An 8,440-nucleotide genomic window follows, 5' to 3' on the forward strand; every position below is an offset into this window, starting at 1 on the left:
GTAGAATGACCAACACAATCTAAAAGAAGCTGATTCATACGTTTTACTTCCTGATTGCAGTGCAGGGACGAGCGAAAACAACTGCATCCTAGTACGGAATGCACTTTCTACCAGTTCATCCATGGACCAGGACTAGCTGGCACGGCTGGACGGCGGTTTTTTGGATAGGTGCACGGACAAGAGGCATTGTGGTCTGCTTATTTCTGCAAATAGCGGTGCTTAATTTTAGTGGAATGCACAAGCACTTCAGCTGGTCAGTACACTGCATGGTTCAGTTCAGCATTCCAGCTGAGACCACAATTATAATTGGTTATTCTGGAATGAGAGAACCTAACCCTGGATGGTGGCAACAAGAAAAAACCAGAGTGAACTCCAGGAAATTTAAGCCTGCCAGGAGGCCCTTTGCTCAGAGAAGCCTTGCTTGTTTTTTTCCTAATTTGTAAACCTTCTCACAACTTTGTCTTTTGCTGTGAACTAGTATATGTTTGTTATGTTCTATGAATCATTGAGATGTATAAAATTGCTTAACTTATGCTTTTCAAGTTTTTTATGAAGATGAGTTTAACGTGAGTGTTCCACATGAGCGCTGGACTAGCGTGTGAACGTTTGGAATTTATTACATTGTGGCCTCAATTAACTGCATGAATCACTGTAACAAGATATTAGCTGGTCGATAGCCTAGTGTTGAAACGAGCTGAGCCAATGTGTCGTGTTTTGCACAACTGCTTACAAGTGGGGTAGCACCAATAGTGTTTACAAGTACTTATGTATACGTCGGCGCACAGTTCTCGAACGAGTGCTCTATTTCAACAAAATACACACTGCTCGTATGATAAACCGTGACAACTTATGTCTTACCATGCCATATTCATGAAAAAACTAGTGAGGACGCATATGTTTCGGCAACAATTACGATGGTTCTCACATGATTCACGGGCACACAAAAGTAGCAGCAGTTCCCATAGACGGATTCAAACAGAGTACTAGCCCCAGAGGGATCGATAACAGGCAAGGTTCGGATAATTAGACACAATCCAAACTACTATTAAACACTAGCTGGGGCAACTATTTCATGCCTTGATCCAATTTGGGCTGGACACGAGACGGACCTGGCCATGAACATCATCGAGGACGTCCCGCAACAGCTCAATCCTGTGAACCTTCATGAAGACAACCTTGTGGCCTTGCCACTGATAAAATTGTTTGTGGAGGCATGCCACGTCATCTTCCTGCGTAAGCTTGACAAGAACAGTATGCCTCACAAATGAAGGAGTAGCTTTGAACTTCTTGTGCTTCAGTACACCCTGGACAACATGCCTGACAACAGTGAGGCTGGAATACAACTCTTCCTTGGTATAACCGCAAATGGCTTCCAGGATCCAACAGCCTAAGAACTATGTTTTCCTAGTGCATATATTCAGGTCGTCCGCCTCATAGCGAGTGACATGTACAACCACACAATCCTTGTCTGCATCAGGGCTCTAATTGAAACAGAAACAAATTCTGAATTACTTTGCAGTATAAGAAACACAAGTTATTTAAACCAGTATGTATAGCATGGCATCGAAGCTAATAAAATTTTGCATTATTAATCACCACATACTTCCTTTTCTAAAAAAATCACCACATGCTTAGATGAAAAACCACAATCGAGATTGGCAAAGAAGGAAATCACCTTGGGCAGCTCAGGGGGGGCACATCCTCGAAGGGGGAAAACTGCTCCTGCAGTGCCATGGGGGCTGTAACCTCAAACGGGGCGTTGACCATCTCAGTAGTGGTCGTGAGCGTATCTGGGGTCGGCTCGGTGGTTGCCTCCATCTTCTTGGAGCTCTCTGTCTCGTGGGGATCAGCCTCCCGCGTCTGCTCCAATATCGGCAGATCTTTGCCTGGTTCTCCTTGGTCCATCATGAAACTGACGAATACTAGGAGACCACTGAAAGGAAAACACAATCACAATGACAATGAAACAAAAAAGAGAGTGAGGATCGGTTATTGCTTTGCAAAAGTTCTTTTTTTCTCTGAACAAAAATATACCAACATCACGGATCCGCTTACCTTCCCTTCCTTCGGAGAGAAGAACAGTGGAAGATGCGAGTGTTGCCTTTCTTGAAGACGACGAGGGAGAAGGGGATTCAGCAAAGAGTGAAATGATGGTTGCTTCGTCCGTCAAACTTAGACTGCGGGGAGGTGGGGTTTTGTGATACGACGGCTCGTTACTGCCGCGCTACGACCGGGGTGACTCTCTGCATGCATACTGCCTTCTAATTTGGTGGATGGCATTTGGGCCCGCGCGCTGCATGGCCCGCATGTCGGTGAACAAAAGTATAACAACATTCAGTAGAGGGAGACATTTCAATGACCTAGGAGGAGCCAGAAGTGGTAGAGTGTCTCCACTGTACTAGTAGTAATTGTTTTTCCGGGTGGCTATAGAGTGTCTCCACTGTACTAGTAGTAATTGTTTCTCTGGGCCCAAGACAAAACAGCCCATCCACACTAGTAAATAGTAAAATCAATTCAAAAGCCCATATATTTACTGAATTGACGGATGAGTATGTCGAAGAGCAAAAAAAGGAGTTTCAGGTGGGCAAAAGAGCTTCTGAACGTGCTGGGCTTCTATTTACAACATATTGTGGTCATAATCTAGTAAATTTTATGACCTAGGATGTTCATTATATGGACCTAACCGATCCATTTGACTGTGACTGCTGAAAACAACGCTGGAGTTAGATGTTGTTGTCCTTTTCAATCTAGTTTTTTTTGTAAACCTGATGAACAATTAACCCTCGTGCTTTTGTACAGTTTGTAAGCTGGAGTTAGATGTTCCTGCCCTTTTCAACTCGGCTGTGACTGTCATATTTTCTTTGAAACAAGGCAAATGGATTGCCATTCGTTTAATTTAGAGTGAAATATTGTAATAAATCCCAACCAAGGGAAATAACATCACTCTCGCCGGCTGCTTGAGCTCACTGTGCATTACAGAAGCCAAGTGCTTAGCCCCCACCAGCACCCACAAACTTATTTCGAACTAGCACATCAAATGGGCTGTAAATTTTCATAGGAAAGGCTGCATGACCGAAACAGATTTGGATTCTGACATTTGGGACCCGCGAGGTAATAGTCTATCCAAGGTGGTGTCGACTTATTAGCCAGTCAACAAACGATTCTGCCTACCAGCCGTTGGATTGACATCCAACATCTGTCGTGTATCTTCTATCTCTTGTCTTCTTCTTCCTCCAGCCGCCGAAACCAAACCACCCCGTCGGCTCTGCCTGCTCCCGCCTCCCATGGCTGGCCGCGCCTCCGCCGCCCTACCGTATGTACCCTCCAACATTGGCTGGTCCCTCCCTCTATTCCCCCACACGTCCTATTATTCTCTGGCGAAGTCAGCCCCAACACGAACCCGCGCCCAAACCAGTCAACCCTCGTACTCCCCTCCACCTGCGACTGGAGCGGCGCATCTTCAACGGCTCCTGTTTGTTCCGTCCGAGGCCTCGCCATCGTCCTACGCCTTGCGGCCTTGGTTCGCTCGCCATGCGTGGTGCGCCGCCCTCTTGCGTTGTCAACGTCGTCAACAACCGAGAGGAACAAGGAGATGACTGTACGTGGAGAGGATGATAGTAGGGACCCACCAGCGTCATGGCAGTACGCAAGCAAGTGCCTCTATAGTACAAGCCCAAAAATATGGTTCCTCCTAATGGTTGGACATCTGGGGCTCACACCATTGTCAACATAGTCAATAAATGGGAGAATTACATTACGAGCAGCTGACACCAGGGACCCAGCAAGTCGCGTAGTTTTTTTTGAGGAACAAACAGTTGTTATTTATACTAGTTTTAGCGACAGATCAGGGTAACAACGGGGCTGTGCGGGGGCTGTGGCCCATCTAGCCAGAGTTTTATTTATGTTTACCACATCATGAGCCCAGCTGTGTTTTTTTCTTGCTGAAAATGGCTAGCCCAGTTCTATTTTTTAAAAGAAATACCCAAACAAGGCCTACTTGCTTTATCGGCCCTGCTGGGCTGCAAATCTTTCAAGACGAGGAGAGTTTCATTCGGTTTGCCCAGAAATGGGCTGTACATTTTTAAAACACATCAAACCGGGAATTAGTTTCAAATTTTTTCATCACAAGATCTTAAATTCCATTGATTTTTATGCGTGGACAATTATTTGGATTTTATATTTATATAAATTATTTTTCAAAATAGTTTGAATGTGAATCGATATTTCTGGATTAAAAATAGTTGACCACACCGAAATATGCAAATTACATATACTTTTTAACCGTGGCCACAATATGGGGTGTAATGCTAACAAAAAGAAGATGGGCTCCAAAAAAATTCTTAAGAATTAGCAAATGGGCTATACATTATTGAAATAATGGCAGATGTGTTGTATGCTGTTTTCCACAGATTTGAGTCTGACTTGTGCACCTACTACAGGTTGACGCGTATGCTTCCATAAAAAAAAGGTTGACGCACACGCAACGCCCTGTCAACTTAGTCAACACACGAGAGCAGTGACTGTTGGATGTCAATCCAACGGCTGTGGTGCTTCTTCAATCTCTGCTCTTCATGCTCCAGCCGCTCAAACAAGCGATGGCGGGACTGCCCGCTCCCTCCTCCCGCGGCCGGCTATGCTGTCGCGCAGGCCTCACGGCCCCACCGTACTCCCATCGCTGGCCTAGCTATCCCTCTACTCAGCCACACATGCTATTATTCTCCGGTGACGGCAGACGAACCAGTAAACCCTCGTACTCCTCCGCATGGGAAACAACTGCCGAGTATTCCCTGGCTCTGTGTCGTTCCCTTCCTAGGCCTCGCCGTCGTCCATCGCCCTGGTGCGCTCGGCGCGTCCTGGTCAACATGGTAGTGGACTGTACGTGGAGAGGCTGACAGCTGGGTCCACGGCCGCACCCAAGGAAATGCCTCCTTATTACGTGCAAAATAATGATTCCTCCACCTGACAGCTAGGACCCATAGGAAGGGCCTCTGTATTTCGCGAAAAAAATGTTCCCCCCGCTGACAGGTCGAACCCACCAGCTATATCTTCGCACGCAAGGAAGTGCCTCCTTATTACGCCCCAAAAAATGAATACCACCCTGCTAGCTGGGACCCACCATATTGTTGGGCTGACTTGTTGGCCTACTAAGTTGACGGGGACGGAGGGCTTTGTCAACTTAGTCAATACTCCAGTGACCGTATGATGTCCATCCAACGGCCATAGTGCTTCTTCAACCTCTGGTCTTCTTGCTCGAGCTGCCCAAAGCAGCGCCGGTCTGGCCACCTGCTCCTGCCTCCCGTGGCCGGCTATGCTACCGTGGAGGCCTCACTGCCCCCATACTACTCCCACCACTGGCCAGGCCATCCCTCCACTCACCCATACCCCCTGTTATTCTGTGGCGACGACAGCCTCACACCGCAGCCGAACCAGTGAACGCTCGTACTCCTCTCCGCGTGGGCATCCACTGCCGCGTCTTTCCCGGCTCCGCGTCATCCCCTTCCCAGGCTTCGCCGTCGTCCACCGCCGTGGTGCTCTCGGCGCGGCGTGGTCAATGTGGTCAACGACCGACTTCCATCGGAAGAGTACTGTACGTGGAGAGGCTAACAGCTGGGTCCACGGCAGCCGTAAGGAAGTGCCTCCTTATTATGCGGAAAATAATTATTCCTCCACCTGACAGCGGGGACCCACCGGACGGGCCACCAGTATTTTGCGAAAAAAATCGTTTCCCCCTGACTGCTGGGACCCACCGGACGGGCCACCATATTTCGCGAAAAAAACGTTCCCCCCGCTGTCAGCTCGGACCCACCGGAAGTGCCTCCTTATTACGCACAAAAAAATGAATACTCCCCCGGCTAGCTGGGACCCACCTTGGTGGGAGGCTGACTTGTGGGCCTACTAAGTTGACGGGGACGAAGGGCTTTGTCAACTTAGTCAATAAGAAAGATTCTAGGTCCAGTGAGCGTACGATGTCCATCCAACGGCCATAGTGCTTCTTCAACCTCTAGTCTTCTTGCTCCAGCCGCCCAAAGCAGCGCCGGTCGTGCCGCATGCTCCTGCCTCCCATGGCCGGCTGTGCTGCCGCAGAGGCCTCACCGCCCCCTACTATTCCCACCGCTGGTCAGGCCCTGCGGCGACGGCAACCTCACACCGCAGCCGAACTAGTGAATACTCCTCTCCGCGCGGGCTTCCACTGCCGCGTCTTCCCCGGCTCCGCATCGTCCCCTTCCTAGGCCTCGCCGTTGTCCACCCCCGTGGTGCTCTCCGCGCGGCGTGGTCAACATGGTCAAGGAACAACTTCCATCGGAAGAGTACTGTACGTGGAGAGGCTGATAGCTAGGTCCACGGCCACAGCCCAGTTTTTTGTGATTTGCCAAGTAAGTCGCTTTGTCAGGCCTGTTGGGCTGCAAATCTTTCAAGACGAGGACAACTTTCATTCGGCTGGCCGAGAAAATGGTCCATCAGTAATGAGAAATGGGATGTACATTTTTAAAACACATCAAACCGGCAATTAGTTTCAAATATCTTTTTTTCATTTCAAGATTTTAAATTACATTAATTTTTATGCATGGAGAATTTGTTGGATTTTATATTGATATACATTTATTTTTAAAATCAGTTTGAATGTGAGTCAAAATTTCGAGATTAAAAACAGTTCGGACCACAACGAAATATGCAAAATTTCGTATAATTTTTTAACCATGGCCACAATATGGGCTGTAATGCTAACAAAAATAATATGGGCTCCAAAGAAATGTTAAGAATTAGCAAATGGGCTGTAAATTATTAGAAATAATGGCAGATGGGCTGTATGCTGTTTTCCACAGATTTGAGGCTTTCCTAAAAAAAGGTTGATGCACAAGCACTGACTATTGGATGTCCATCCAACGGCCGTCGTGCTTCTTCAATCTCTGCTCTTCCTGCTCCAGCCGCTCAAACAAGCGCCAACGGGACTGCGTGCTCCCTCCTCCCCGCGGCCGGCTGTGCTGCCGCGCAGGCCTCACCGCCCCACCGTACTCCCATCGCTGGCCTAGCCATCCCTCTACTCACCCACACCTGCTGTTATTCTCTGGCGACAGAAGACTAACCAGTAAACCCTCGTACAGTCGTACTCCCCTCCACGTGGGAAACAACTACCGAGCCTTCCCTGCCTCCGTGTCGTCCCCTTCCTAGGCCTCGCCGTCGTCCACCGCCGTGGTGCTCTCGGCGCGGTGTGGTCAATGTGGTTAATGATCGACTTACATAAGAAGAGTACTATGCGTGGAGACGCTGACAGCTGGGTCCACGCCCGCAGCAAGGAAGTGCCTCCTTATTACGCGCAAAATAATTATTCCCCCACCTGACAGCAGGGACCCACTGGATGGGCCATCGTATTTCACAAAAAAATGTTTTCCCCCTGACTGCTGGGACCCACCAGCTACACCTTTGCACACAAGGAAGTGCGTCCGGGCAAAAAAACAAAACGATTCGCCCCCTGACTGCTCGGACCCACCAGCTACATCTTCACACACAGGGAAGTGCCTGACAGTCGGGACCCACCTGGTCGAAGCGTACGTAGTGTTGTCATTCTGGTCGCGAACGTGTACATACATATATATTGGTGGATGTAGAGGCGCACACGTGTCATAGTAGAGGCGCGCACGTAGCATGTACACGTAAGTACAGCGGCCAGGGTGCAAGTAAGAAAATACGGCCACATATGTGTACATACGGGCAGGGTCTCGAACGCCTACTCGCGCATACGTACGGCGACGGCTCATTGACATGGCTGGGTCGGAACGGAGAAACAACATCGTCGTCGTGTTCATGGGGAGGCAACGGAATGCGTCGTGTTCATCGGGAGGCAACGGAACACGTGGGAGCCAACCGGCTGGCTCGGAATGGAATGCGTGGTCGTGTTCATCGGGAGGGCTTGGACGGAACAGGCGATGAAAACGAGGTCCGGCATACCGCAGAACGGAGGAAACGGCCTTGTGTTCGACGGGCCACATTCAAAACAAGATCCTGTTCATTAGGAGGGTCTGGCGTACCGCAAAACAGATGAAACAGACCTCCTACGGTTGAAACGGGGGTCTTGTTGACTGGGAGGGGTGTGGCGTACCGCAAAACGGATGAAACGGACCTCCTACGGTCGAAACGGGGGTCCTGTTGATCAGGAGGGGTGTGGCGTACCGCAAAACGAACGAAATGGACCTCCTACGGTCGAAACGGGGGTCCTGTTGATCGGGAGGGGTGTGGCGTACCGCAAAACGGGACTCCACGGGATACTGTTCATCTCCACCGTCGACCTCCTCCAGCCTCCACGGGCTACCGTCGACCTCCTCCAGCCTCCACGGGCTCCTGTTCATCCAGCCTCCACCGCGCACTACTCCACCGGCTACTATTCAACCACCCCTCCATGGGCACCCCTCCACCGTCTACTGTTCATCATGCCCTCCACACC

Source organism: Triticum dicoccoides, chromosome 1A (assembly GCF_002162155.2).
Source record: "Triticum dicoccoides isolate Atlit2015 ecotype Zavitan chromosome 1A, WEW_v2.0, whole genome shotgun sequence".
NCBI classification, from domain to species: domain Eukaryota; kingdom Viridiplantae; phylum Streptophyta; class Magnoliopsida; order Poales; family Poaceae; genus Triticum; species Triticum dicoccoides.